General features: G+C 48.6%; 1 protein-coding gene and 1 long non-coding RNA gene across 2 annotated transcripts; both read left to right on the top strand.

Annotated features, from left to right (window-relative positions):
• Positions 1-14,684, top strand: part of LOC129459812 (zinc finger protein 724) — a 283,659-nt gene that overhangs the window by 161,328 nt on the left and 107,647 nt on the right.
• LOC129459827 (uncharacterized) lies at positions 2,742-13,496 on the top strand. Of its 2 annotated transcripts, XR_008650067.2 has the most exons (4): positions 2,742-2,947; positions 3,237-3,338; positions 4,619-5,010; positions 13,408-13,496. It is a non-coding gene; the product is annotated as an uncharacterized lncRNA (long non-coding RNA). The 2 variants fall into 2 exon arrangements; XR_008650066.2 differs by lacking the exon at positions 2,742-2,947 and having other exon boundaries at positions 2,986-3,338.

The raw sequence follows: 14,684 nt of genomic DNA, 5'->3' as shown, positions 1-14,684 counted from the left end.
CACATACTGTGTAAAGTTGTCAAGAGGTACAGAGAATGTCCTAACAGAACTCAGCACACGGGGGAGGTTGTGACATTCATATGCATAGCCTGCCAAGAGTAAAGATTGCCATCCTTCCACATAAACATAGCTCACTGTTGAGGTTCTGAATCTCACCCAGAGGCAGACATACTTGAAAAATCAAATCACATGTGTAACTACCATTCATAAGGGAGGTGTCTCTCAGGCCAAGATCCAGCGCACCTGTGAGTCTGACTCCACTAAGGGGACACAGTTTGCAGGAGGGATTGAGGTTCTCACACAGATCCAGATGATCACTGTGATTGTGACTCATGTTCTTAGACCCAACATCCAGGAGGTGTTGTATGTCATACCTAGATGTAGAAAACGTGTTAAATTGTTAATCTCATACCTTGACCTTTATGCAGATGTGATTGTGACATACACCTCTGCCCAGCACCTGAGTGATTTGACTCTTCTGCCTGGGCCCGGCGTACAGATGGGATTGTGCCGTATTGCTGGACCCAGCATTTACATGATGAGAGTCTTCTCTTGCCTTAGTGCTTTTCACAGAGGACATTGAGACATATCACTGGGCCTAGTACCCAGGTAACATGACTTTCCTCTACTTCCTGGGCTTTTCCCAAGAAGGGATTGTAATATATTGCTGGGTCCAGCACCTAGGGGATGTGACTCTCCTCTCCTGCCTGGTTCCTCCTGCACATTGTGTATTGTGACATGTGACTGTTTCTAACACCTTGGTGATGTGAATCTCCTGCATGGGCCCTGCTTACAGAGGTGTTATAACATATCTTTTCATTCATCACCCAGGTGATATAATTCTCCTCTTTTGCCTAGGCCCTGCCAAAAGGGGGAATTGTGGCAAATCACTGAACCCAGCACCTAGGTGATGTGACTCTCTTGTTTTGCCTGGGCTTTGCATATTTTGGGTATTGTAAAACATTACTAAGTCCAAAACCTATGGGATTGCATGCTCCTGCCTAGGCTCTGCCCACAGGGACCTTGTGACATATATCTGCATCCATGACCTAGAAGATGTGACATTTCATATTTGGCGGTACGCTGGCCTGCACAGGAAAGATTGTGACATATCCCTGGAAGCAGACACCAGGTGATGTGGCTTTTCTGCCTGTGTCTTGCCCCCAGGGAGCACTGTGACATAGTGCTGAGCTCAGCACCCAGGTGACATGAGTCTGTTGCCTGTGCTGTGCTTTCAGGAGAGAATTGTAACATATCCCTGGCTGAGCACCCAGGTGATGTGACACTCCCGCTTTGCTCTCTCCCTCAGGGAAGATTGTGAGATATCCTTGGCTGAAATCCAGGTGATGTGACTCCTGCTAGCTCCCTACCTACAGGTGAAATTGTGACATATACTGTAGTCAGCTTACAAGTGCAATGATGACTCTCATATGTCAAATCAGCTATTAGAAGAAATACTGTCATAGCTCGACTTAGAAAAATGAACAACATCCTGGGTCTTCTCTTTGTATGAAGGTTATAAAGGATTGCCACCCACCTACCTATCATATAATGCCTTCAGGTGTTACAGAAAGTGTCATCACAGGGCACGGCAAACAGATGAAATTGTGTTTCTCATATGTGCACCTCACCAACCATTAGGATTATCACCATCACACATGGAAAGAACCCACTGCTGAGGTCTTGAATTTCCCATGCAAACAGTCCACACTTGGAATTGTGGCTGTCATATGTGAGCCTCCAGCTACAGTTGGAATGGTGACACATTTCTAAACCCAGAACATAAGCAGATGAGGACTCTACTGTCTGGACCCAGCCAACAGAGAGATGTTGACCCTCATATCTGGGCTTAGGGCCACAGGTATGGTCATGGGTGCTTTCAAACATGATCTCAGAGTTAATTGTCATTCTCATTCATAGTGTATAAAGCTTTTGGGTAGTATAAAGGGGGTATTAACAAGGCCTAGAACACAGGAGATTGTGATAGTTGTATGCACACCCACCCAACAGTATACATCGTCATTTTCTCACATGAACACAGCTCACTTTTGAGGTTCTCAATCTCACACCCATAGGCAGTCAAAGGTTGGAAACTTGACTCGCAGATGTGGATCCAGTCCACAGGTGAGTTGATGACACTCAAAGCAAGATTCAGCACACCTATGAGGCTGTGACTTCACTAATTAGACAAAGTCCACAGGAGGAGTTGAGGCTCTCAGGCACAATTTTAGTCCACCATTGAGATTATAACTCCCGTTCTTAGACACAACATATAGAAGGGGTTAACGTCCTATACCTAAAATCATGACATGTGTGGGATTGTTAGTATCATCCCTGGACCTTCCTGCAGATTAACTGTGACATTTTCCTCTCCCCAGCACCTGAGTAATCTCTCTTCCCTAGGACCAGCCCACAGATGGGATAGTGAATGTTGCTGAACCCAGATCTGAGATATGACTCTATTCTTATGCATTGGTGCTGCTTGCAGAGGACATTGTGACATATCACTGGGCCCTGCACTTAGGTGATGTGAGTCTCCTCTCCTGCCTTGGCACTGCCCATAGGGGGCATTGTGACATATCTCTGGGCCTACACCCAGGTTATATGACTGTCATGCCTGTGCCCTGACCACATAAGCAATTGTGACATATTGCTGGGTCCGACACCTGGTAATGTAATTCTACTGCCTAGGTTCTAGAACATCATGACATATCTCTTCACCCATCACCCACATGATGTGACTCTCATTTCCTACCTGGTCCCTGCTCACGTGGGGAATTTTGACGTCTCACTTGTCCCAGTGCCAAACAAATGTGACTCTTCATAAGTTCTGCTTGCGAGAGATATTAAGACGTCTTGTGGAGCTTAACAACAATGTGACATTACTGTTTTGTCTTGGCCTGGACCTCAAAATGCACTGTGACGTATTGCTGGGCCCAGCAACAAGGTGACTTGGGTTGTTTTTATGAACCCTGATAACAGAGAGCATTGTGGCATATCTTTGGGAGCATCAACTGTTTGATGTGACTCTTTTTTTATACCAAGGCTTTGCTCATAGGAGAGATTGTGACATATCTTTTGGCCCAGAAATCAGGTGATGTGTTTCTCCTGCCTGAGCTTAGCTCACAGGGAGCATGGTGACATATCACTGGGCCTAGAACCCAAATGATGTGACTCTATTGAGTGTGCCCTGCTTTCAGGAGGAAATTGTAACATATCTCTGACCAACCACCCAGGTGATAACTCTTCTGCCTGGTTCCTGTTCTCAGGAAGATTGTGACATATCCCTGGCCCAGCACCCAGATGATGTAACTCTCCTGTGCACTCTCTATCCTCAGGTGAGACTGTGACATATATCTTTGTTTAGATCATAGGTGCCATGTTGACTCTCATGCCTCAAACTAGCCAATAGAAGAGATGCTGTTTCTCATAGCTAGGCTTAGGAAAATGGATAAAATCCTGGCTGTCCTCTTTAGGATGGTCAGAGAAAATTACACTCTCTCACATATTGTATAAGCCCTCGGGTAATATAGTGTCATAACAGCGCCCAGCAAACAGATGCAACTGTGTTTTTTGTATGCACACTTTGCCAATTGTTAAGACTGTCAGCCGGGGTGGTGGCTCATGCCTGTAATCCCATCACTTTGGGAGACCGAGGTGGGCGGACCACTTGAGGTCACGAGTTCAAGACCAGCCTGGCCAACATGATGAAACTGTGTCTCTACTAAAATACAAAAAATACCTGGGCGTGGTGGTGAGCGCCTGTAATCCCAGCTACTCAGGAGGCTGAAGCAGGAGAATTGGCTGAACCTGGGAGTCGGAGGTTGCAGTGAGCCAAGGTCTTGCCACTGTACTCCAGCCTGTGTGATGCAGCAAGACTCTGTCTCAAAAATAAAAATAAAAATAAAATAGATTGTCACCCTTATCCATGGACAGAGCCCACTGGTGAGGTCTGAAATCTTACAGGTGGATGCAGTGCAGAGTTGAAATTGTGACTGTCGTATGTGAACATCAGGCAACAGCAGAGGTGGTGACTCCTTAGTAAGCCAAGCTTATAGGCAGGGTACAACTCTCATATCTGGACCGAGCCATTGCAGAGATGTTAACTCATAACTGGGCATAGAGCCACAGGCACAATCATGAGTCCAAACCAGCACAAATGTCTCCCAGTCACAAAGGACCGTGACTCTTATGCATACCTTATAAAACCCTTGGCTGGTACAGAGCATATTCTAACTGGGCCCAGAGTACTATTGAGATTTTGACACTCATATGTACACCCAGCTGACAGTAAAGGTTGTCATCTTCCCACATGAACACAGCCTACTGTTGAGGTTCTGAATCTCATACAGACACAGTTGCAAGGTGGAAAATTTACTCTCATATGTGGATCCAGTTCAAAGGTAAGTTGGTGACTTTCAGACTAAAATTTGACCCACCTGTGAGGCTGTGATTCCACTAAGGAGACACACTGGTAAGAGAGATTGAGTCTCTCATGCACTGATTCAGTTCATTTCAGAGATTGTGACTAGAACCAACATACAGGAGGTGTTGACTCTCATGCCTAGAATCGGGATATGTACAGTATTGTTAATCTCATCCCCTGTCCTTCCTGCAGGTGTGATTTTGACGTACATCTCTGCCTTGCACCTGAGTGATGTGACTCTTCAGCACCAGCCCAGCCTACAGATAGGATTGTGCCACACTGCTGGACCCAGCACTTCGGTGATGTAACTCTATTCTCCTGCTACCCAAAAAGGACATTGTAACATATCTCAGAGTCTTGCACCCAGGTAATGCGAGTCTCCTCTCCTGCCTTCCTGGTGCCCACAGAAGCGGGATATGTACAGAATTGTTGATCTCATCTGTGGACCTTCCTGCAAGCATGATTGTGCCATATGCCTCTGTATACGCAAGGGTGATCATGCCATATGCCTCTGTATAGTTTACTCTCCCACCTGGATTTAGCCCACAGATGAAATTGTGACATATCACTGGACCAGAAACTAGGTGATGTGACTCTATTCTCTTGCTTCTGTGTTTTCACATGGGGCATTGTGACATATCACTGGGCCTAGCATCCAGATGATGGAAGTTCTGTTTCTGCAATATGTCACAATGCTCACTGTGGGCAGTACCATAGGCATGAGAGTCAACCCTACAGGTTGTGTGACTCTCGTGCCTGTGCTCTGCCAACATGGGCCATTGTGACATGTTGCTGGGTCCAAAACCCAGGTGATGTAACTATTTTGTTTGGGTTCAGCCTATAGGAGTCATTGTCACATATCTCTTTGCTCATCACCCAGGTGATGTGACTTTCTTCTCCTGCCTAGTTCCTTCTCACACAAACTATCGTGACATATTGCTGGGCCCAGTACCTAGCTCGTGTGACTCAACTCTTCTTTCTAGGTTCTGCCTATAGCAGAGATTGTAACATGTTGCTGGGCACCTTGGGCCTGCCCTCAGAAGGCATTATGACATATTCCTGGGCCCAAAACCAAGGTGATAGGTTTCCTGCCTGGACCCTGCCCACAGTGGGCATTGTGACATATCTCTTGGCCCATCAGATTGTTCATTTTATCCCCTCCCCTTTTTTTCCTGGTGTTTGCCCATAAGAGACATTGTGACACATTTCTGGACCCAGCACCTAGGTGATGTCTTCCTGGGACCTGTCTATATGGGTATTGTGATACATCACGTGGCCCAGTACTTACTTGATGTGACTCTCCTCTCACGCCTAGATCCTGCCCACAGGTATGATTCTAACACATAGCTTGACCAAGCCCCTAGGTCATGTTACTCTCCTTTTCTTCTTGAGCCTTTCCCACAGAGAACATTGTGACATGTCTCTTAGCCCCTAACCTAAGTGATGTGACTCTCCTGCCTATGCCCTCCCCTCAAGGGGCATTGTGACATATTGCTGGACTGAGAACCTAGGTGATGTGACTCTCCTCTACTGCTTGGGATATACCCAAGATGAGATTTTAATATATCATTGGGCCCCACACCTAGGTGATGTGATTCTCCTCTACTGCTTGGGATATACCCAAGAGGAGATTTTAATATATCATTGGGCCCCACACCTAGGTGATGTGATTCTCCTCTACTGCTTGGGATATACCCAAGAGGAGATTTTAATATATCATTGGGCCCCACACCTAGGTGATGTGACTCTCTTGCATGGGCTTTGCCCACAGGGGTATGATGATATATCTTTTATTTCATCACCCAGGTGATGCTACTCTCTACTTATGCCTGGGCCTTGAGAAAAAGAGGGATTGGGACATATCCCTGGACCCTGAACCTAAGAGGTGGGGGTTGCAGTGAGCCAAGATTACACCACTGCACTCCACCCGTGGTGACAGAGTGAGACTTCGCCAAAACAAAACAAAAAAAAACAACAACAAAATAAGGCATCGTGATGTATCCCTGGGACTCACACCTAGGTTATGACACTCTCTTCTGCCTGGGCCCTGCGTAAATTGTATGTTTTGACATATCACTGGGTTCAACATACAGCTGATGCAACTGTCTCACATAGGCCCTGCTCATGGGCATATTAGGACACATATTTTCCTTCATCACTTAGGTATGTGAATCCTCTCTTCACCCTGGACCCTGCCAAAGGGAAAGATTGAGACATATCACTGGAACTAGCACTTAGGAAATGTGACTCTTCTCTTCTGCCTGAGAACCACATTTTTGGGTATTGTGACATTTAACTGGGCCAAACACCTAAAAGATGGGAGGCTCCTGCCTCAGCCCTGTCCACAAGGGTTTTCGTGACATTTATCTGCATCCATTACATAAAAGATGTGACTCCTTTTCTACCTGGCCACAGGAAAGATTGTGACATATTGCAGGGTCCAGCCACCAGGTGATGTGTGTCTCCTCCATGTGCATTACTTTCAGGAAGAAATGGTAACCTATCACTGGTTGAGAACCCAGGTGATGTGACTCTCCTGCCTGGTCACTGCCCTCAGGGAAGAATTTTTTATATCATTGGTCCAGCACCCAGGAGATGTGATTCTCCTGGGTGCTTTCTGCCAACAAGTTGGTTGGTAACATATATCTTGGCCCAGATCACAGGTGTGATGATGACTCCAAGACTTTGTACCAGCCAATTGAAGAGATACTGTCTCTCACAGCTAGGCTTAGAAAAAGGGGTAAAATCCTGGATCTCCTCTCTGTATGAAGGTTATAGATAATTACTACTCTCTCATATATTGTATAAAGCCCTTGGATGGTACAGAGAGTGATGAGGACATAGCAAACAGGTTAGGTTGTGTTTCTTGTAAGCACACTCTGCCAATTTTTAGAATTATCACTCTCACACATGGACAGAACCCACTGATGAGTTCATGATTCTCACGCACAGATGCAAGTCCATAGTTGAAATTGTGACTATCATATGTGCACATCTGGCCACAGTTGAGATGCTGACTCATTTCTAAACCCAGCTCATAGGCAGGGGAGGACCCTCCTCTCTGGACCCAGCCAATTGGAGAGATGTTGACTCTCATACCTAGACTTAGGGCCACATAAGATCACGGGTCCATAGGAGCACAAAAGTCTCAGGGCAGATTGCCACTCATGCATACCATGTAAAGCCCTCAAGTGGTGCAGAGTGTGTCCTGACAGGGCCAAGCACACAGATGAGATTGTGACACTCATTCACACCCAGCCAACAGCAAATCATTCACTTAAATGAACGCAACCCACTTCTGATGTTCTGAATCTCCATTTGGAGGCAATTGAATGTTGGAAAATGGACTCTCACTCATGGATACTGTCCACAGTTGGGTTGGTGACTTTTTTTTTTTTTTGAGACAGAGTCTTGCTCTGTTGCCCAGGCTGGAGTGCAGTGGCCCAATCTCAGCTCACTGCAAGCTGCGCCTCCTGGGTTCATGCCATTCTCCTGCCTCAGCCTCCCCAGTAGCTGGGACTACAGGCACCCGCCACCACGCCCGGCTAATTTTTTGTATTTTTAGTAGAGGCGGGGTTTCACCGTGTTAGCCAGGATGGTCTCAATCTCCTGACTTCGTGATCCACCCACCTCAGCCTCCCAAAGTGCTGGGATTACAGGCATGAGCCACCGCGCTCAGCCAGGTTGGTGACTCTTTAACCAAGATTCAGCAGACCTTTGTGGCTGTAACTTCACTAAGGCACAGAGTTTGCAAGAGAAATTGAGGCTCATTCACAAATCCAGTCCACCATTGAGATTGTGACTTCTTGTACTTGAACCCAACATGTAGGAGGTGTTGACTCTCATTCCTTGATTCAAGACAATGTCATTTTTTTTTCTTTTGAGATGGAGTCTTGCTCTGTTGCCCAGGCTGGAGTGCAGTGATGCAATCTCAGCTCACTGCAACCTCCACCTCTCGGGTTCAAGTGACTCTCTGCTTCAGCCTCCCAAGTAGCTGCAATTACAGGCTCATGCCACCACAGCAGGCAAATTTTTATGGATTTTTAGTAGAGATGAGGTTTCACCATCTTGGGAAGGCTGGTCTTCAAGTCCTGATCTCATGATCCACCCGCCTTGGCTTCTCAAAGTGCTGGGATTACAGGCATGAGACACCGCGCCCGGCCCTTTTTTTTTTTTTGAGACAGAGTCTTGCTCTGTCACCCAGGCTGGAGTGCAGTGGCACGATCTTGGCTCACTGCAACTTCCGTCTCCCAGGTTCAAGTGATTCTCCTGCTTCAGCCTCCTGAGTAGCTGGGACTGCAGGCGCCCACCACCACACCCAGCTAATTTTTTTTTCTTTTTTTTATTAATTTTTTTTTGCACACAAAAACAATAAACATTTTCTAAAAATACATACAAACAAAAAGATGCGTATCAAACATATTAGGAAGGTTGCACATGGGAAGTCGGGGAATAGAAATGGGGGGTGGGAATTAAAATAAATGAGAGAGGGACTTTACATGGATCAGTGATAATAACTCAATCCTCTATTTGACAAAGAAGAAGGAGAAGGAAGAGGAAGAAAAAGAAAGTGGGATAAAGGATCAGAAAGGGAGGAAAATAGAAAAAATTAGAGTATGACTCCAGGGTAGACCTGTTCTGTTGTCACTGAGTTGGTTGGTTGGTTTGTCTGTTGTATTTTTCATATGTTTCGCCATGTTGGCCAGGCTGGTCTCGAATTCCTAGCCTGAAGTGATCAACCCGCCTCGGCCCCCCAGAGTGCTGGGATCACAGGCGTGAGACACCACGTCCAGCCCCCACATTGCTTCTGGCCTCCGTGGTAGACCTCCCAGACGGGGCGGTCAGGCAGAGGCGCTCCCCACATCCCAGACGGGGCGGCCGGGCAGAGGCGCTCCTCACTTCCCAGACGATGGGTGGACGGGCAGAGGCGCTCCTCACTTCCCAGACTGGGAGGCCGGGCAGAGGCGCTCCTCACTTCCCAGATGGGGCGGCCAGGCAGGGGCGCTCCTCACTTCCCAGACGAGGCGGCCGGGCAGAGGCGCTCCTCACTTCTTCCCAGACAGGGCGCCCGGGCAGAGGCGATCCTCACTTCCCAGACGGGGTGGCCGGGCAGAGGCGCTCCTCACTTCTTCCCAGACGGGGCGGCCGGGCAGAGGCGCTCCTCACTTCTTCCCAGACGGGGCGGCCGGGCAGAGGTGCTCCTCACTTCTTCCCAGATGGGGCGGCCGGGCAGAGGTGCTCCTCACTTCTTCCCAGACAGGGCGCCCGGGTAGAGGCGCTCCTCACTTCCCAGACCAGGTGGCCGGGCAGAGGCGCTCCTCACTTCTTCCCAGACGGGGCGGCCGGGCAGAGGCGCTCCTGACTTCTTCCCAGATGGGGCGGCCGGGCAGAGGCGCTCCTCACTTCCCAGATGGGGAGGCCGGGCAGAGGCACTCCTCACTTCCCAGACGATGGGTGGCCGGGCAGAGGTGATCCTCACTTCCCAGACGAGGCGGCCGGGCAGACGTGCTCCTCACTTCTTCCCAGACGGGGCGCCTGGGCAGAGGCGCTCCTCACTTCCCAGAGGATGGGTGGCCGGGCATAGGCGCTCCTCACTTCCCAGACGATGGGTGGCCGGGCAGAGGCGCTCCTCACTTCCCAGACAGGGCGGCCGGGCAGAGGCGCTCTTCACGTCCCAGACGTGGCGGCTGGGCAGAGGCGCTCCTCACTTCCCAGATGGGGCGGCCGGGCAGAGGCGCTCCTCACTTCTTCCCGGACGGGGCGGCCGGGCAGAGGCACTCCTCACTTCCCGGACAGGGCGGCCGGGCAGAGGCGCTCCTCACTTCCCAGAGGATGGGTGGCCGGGCAGAGGGGCGGCCGAGCAGAGACGCTTCCCACCTCCCAGACGGGGCGGCGGCCGGGCAGGGGCTGCAATCCCAGCACCCTGGTAGGCCAAGGCAGGCGGCTGGGAGGCGGAGGCTGCCGCGAGCCAAGACCAGGCCACCGCACTCCAGCCCGGGCAACACCGAGCACCTAGTGAGCGAGACTCCGTCTGCAGTCCCGGCACCTCGGGAGGCCGAGGCGGGCAGAGCACTCGGGGTCAGGAGCTGGAGGCCAACATGGCGAAACCGCGCCTGCAGCCAAAGGAGAAAAAGCAGGCAGCGGTGGTGGCACGCGCCAGCAGTCCCAGGCAGTCCGCGGTGTGGGGCAGCAGCGAGCCGAGTAGATTGCAGCCTGGGCCACAGAGGGAAAAGAAAAAGAAAGAAAGGAAGGAAGGAAGGAAGGAAGGCAGGCAGGCAGGCAGGCAGGCCCAGCTAATTTTTGTATTTTTGATAGAGACGGGGTTTTGCCATGTTGGCAGGATGGTCTCGAACTCCTGACCTCAGGTGATCCACCTGCCTCAGCCTCCCAAAGTCCTGGGATTACAAGTGTGAGCCACTGCACCTGGCCTACAATGTCATTTTTTTTTTTTTTTTTTTTTGAGACAGAGTCTCGCTCTGTCGCCCGGGCTGGAGTGCAGTGGCGCAATCTCGGCTCACTGTAAGCTCCGCCTCCCGGGTTCACGCCATTCTCCTGCCTCAGCCTCCGAGTAGCTGGGACTACAGGCGCCCGCCACCACGCCCGGCTAATTTTTTGTATTTTTTAGTAGAGACGGGGTTTCACCGTGGTCTCGATCTCCTGACCTCGTGATCCGCCCGCCTCGGCCTCCCAAAGTGCTGGGATTACAAGCGTGAGCCACCGCGCCCGGCCTACAATGTCATTTTTAATGTCACCACAGTACCTTCTTACAGGTATGATTGTTACATGTGACTCTGCCCAGCATCTGAGTTATTTGACTCTCTCACCTGGCCCCAGCTCACAGTGACATATCATGGGACCCAGACCCTTGGTAATGTCACTCTATTTTGCCTTGATACAACCCACAGGGGGCACTGTGGCATATCACTGGGCCATGCGCCCAGGTGATGTGAGTCTCCTCTTCTTGATGCTGCCCACAGGTGTACTGTAGCATATTGTTAGGCCTAGGTTATGTGACTCTCTTACTTGTGTCCTTTCCACATGGGTTATTTTGACATATGGCTGAGTCCAACACTCAGGTGATGTCACTTCATTCTGGACCCTGTCTACAGAAGTCATTGTAATATATATCTTCACCGGTCACTGAGGGAATGTGCCTTTTTTTTTTCCCGCCTTTTCTGTACTCACAGGGGGTACTTTCTGCCCACAAATGAGATTGTGACATATCACGGCATCTAACCCTAAGGTGATGTTACTTCTTTGTTCTGGCTGTGCCCTTAGAAAACACTGAAACATACTGCTGGGTCCAGCACCAAAGTTATGTGAGCTATCTGCCTGAACCCTGACCGCAGGAAGCATTGTAACATACCTCTTGACCCATTGCAATTTCTCCTATGGGCAAAACCCAGGTAAATGCCTTCTTTTTTATGCATGATGTGACTCTCCTCTTCTGGGGTTTGTCTACAGTGGGAATTGTGACATGACTGTTCTTTCATGCTTGGGCCCTTTTCAGTGGGGTGATTGGAACACAAAGCTGAGCCCCGCATCTAAGTTATGTCTTTCCTCTTGTTTAGGGCTCTTCTGTGAGCCCTACCCACAGAAGGCATTGTGACATATCCCTAGCCTCTTACCTAGGTAATATGACATTTTTGCCTAGGCCTTCCCCTCAGGGGGTATTGTGAAATATTGCTGAACTGAGAACCTAAATGATGTGACTCTCCTCTACTGCCTGGGCCCCGTATACATTGTGTATTGCAATGCATCGCTGTGTCCAACACTGAGGTGATGTGACTGTCTTGCATGAGCCCTCCCACAGATATATTATAACACATCTTTGTATTTATTACGTGGGTGGTGTGACTCTTCTTTTCTGCTTGAGGCCTGCCAAAAGAAAAGATTGTGACCTTTGGATGATCTCAGCTATGTTTTCGGCCTGTCATGATGCTCTGTGCCACCTGAGAACTTTTTACAATATTTAAGAGTGGTGGGCCAGGTGCAGTGGCTCATGCCTGTAATCCCAGCATTTTGGGAAGCTGAGGCAGGCAGATCACCTGAGGTCATGAGTTCGAGACCAGCCTGACCAACATGGAGAAACCCCATCTCTATTAAAAATACAAAATTAGCCAGGCTTGGTGGTGCATGCCTGTAATTCCAGCTACTCAGGAGGCTGAGGCAGGAGAATCACTTGAACCCTGGAGGCGGAGGTTGCGGTGAGCCCAGATCATGCCATTGCACTCCAGCCTGGGCAACAAGAGCAAAAGCTCTGTCTGAAAAGAAAAGAAAAGAAAAGAAAAGAAAAGAAAAGAAAAGAAAAGAAAAGAAAAGAAAAGAAAAGAAAATTGCGTATATTGAAATATGACTAGGTTCAACACCCAGGCGATGTGACTGTCTTGCATGGGCTCTGCTAATAGGGGAATTAGGACATATCTTTATGTTTATCACCTAAGTGATGTAACTGTCCTTTTCTACCTGAACCCTATAAAAAGGGGGGATTGTGAGATATCACTGGACCTGGCATCTAGGTGATAACACTCTCCTTTTTCACCTGGGTTCCTTGTATTTTGGGTATTATGACATATCCCTGGGTCAAAGCAAATGGGTGAAAGACTCTTGCCTGGGTCCTGCCCATAGGAGATCTTGTGACATATCTGTGCATCCATTACTTTGGAGATGTGACTCCTTTTCTATCTGCACTATGTCCACACAGAAGATTGTGACATATCTCTGGGTTCATCAACAAGGTGGTATGTCCCTTGTGCCCAGACCTTGCCTACAGAGAGAATTCTGACATAGCTAGGCCCAGCACCAGAGTGGTGTCATTTTGCTCTCTGTGTCTTGCTTTCAGGAGGGAATTGTAACATAACCCTGGCCAGGCAACCAGGTGATATGACTCTCCTGCCTGGTCCCTGCCTTGGAAAAATTGTGACATATTCCTAACCCAGCACCCAAGTGATGATACTCTCCCGTTTGCTTTCTACTCACAGGTTGGATTGTGACATACACTTTTGCACAGCTCATAGTTATGATGATGACACTCATGCCACAAATCAGCCAATAGGAGAGATACTGCCACTTGTAGCTAGACTTACAGAAATGAATAAACTCGTCAGTCTTCTGTAGTAAGAATGTCATAAAGGATGGTCATTCTTTCATATATTGTGTAATGTCTTTGTATGGTACAAAGAGCATCATCACAGAACCAGGCACACAGGTGACACTGTGTTTCTCTCATGCACAACCTACCACATGGAAAGTTGCAAAATTCACTCTTATATGTGAACCTGGTCCACAGGGGGGTTGGTGACTCACAGACCAAGATTCAGCACACCTGTGAGGCTATAATTTATTGAGGAGAGAGAGTTTGGAGAGAGATTGAGGCTCTTATGCATGGATCCATGCACATTGAGACTGTGACTTGTGTAGTTATACCCAACATCCAAACAATATTGACTTTCATAACTTGCAGCCCTCACACATGGACAGAGCCCACTGAAGAGATCTTTAATTTCACATGTGAATGCAGTCCACAGTAAAAATTGTGACTGTCACATGTGATTATGTGACCACAGTTAAGTTAGTGACTCATTTCTAAACCCAGCTCATAGGCAGGTGAGGACTCTTCTCTCTGGACCCAGCCAATTGGAGAGATGTTGATTCTAATACATGGGCTTAGGTCCACAGGTATGATTGAATCCATACTACAACAAAGGTCTCAGAACAAATTGTGACTATCATGCTTATTGTATAAAGCTCTCAGTTAGTACAGAGAGTTCTGTAACAGGGCCCAGTGCACAAGTGACATTGTGACACTCCTATGCACACCCAGCCAACAGTAAAAATTGTCATCTTTCCACATGAACACAGCTGTTGAAGTACTGAATATCACACCTGGACAGAGCCAAAAGTTGGGAAATTGACTCTCATACACGGATTTTGTTCAGATGTGGGTTGGTGACTCTCAGACCAAGATTCAGCATACCTGTGCAGCTTTGACTCCACTAAGGGGACACAGTCCCAAGCAACAATTGAGGCTCTCATCAATGTATCCAGTCAACCATTGAGACTGTGACTCATGTACTCAGACTGAACATAACAAAAGGTGTTGACTCACCAGGCGCGGTGGCTCACACCTGTAATCCCAACACTTTGGGAGGCAGAGGCAGGCGGATCGCAAGGTCAGGAGTTCGAGACCAGCCTGGCCAACATGGTGAAACTCCGTCTCTACCAAAAATACAAAAATTAGCCAGGCGTGGTGGTGCGT

This window comes from Symphalangus syndactylus, chromosome 13 (genome assembly GCF_028878055.3).
Source record: "Symphalangus syndactylus isolate Jambi chromosome 13, NHGRI_mSymSyn1-v2.1_pri, whole genome shotgun sequence".
NCBI classification, from domain to species: Eukaryota; Metazoa; Chordata; class Mammalia; order Primates; family Hylobatidae; genus Symphalangus; species Symphalangus syndactylus.
Note: the sequence above shows the minus strand (reverse complement) of the source record. Positions and strands in the feature narration are given on the sequence as shown.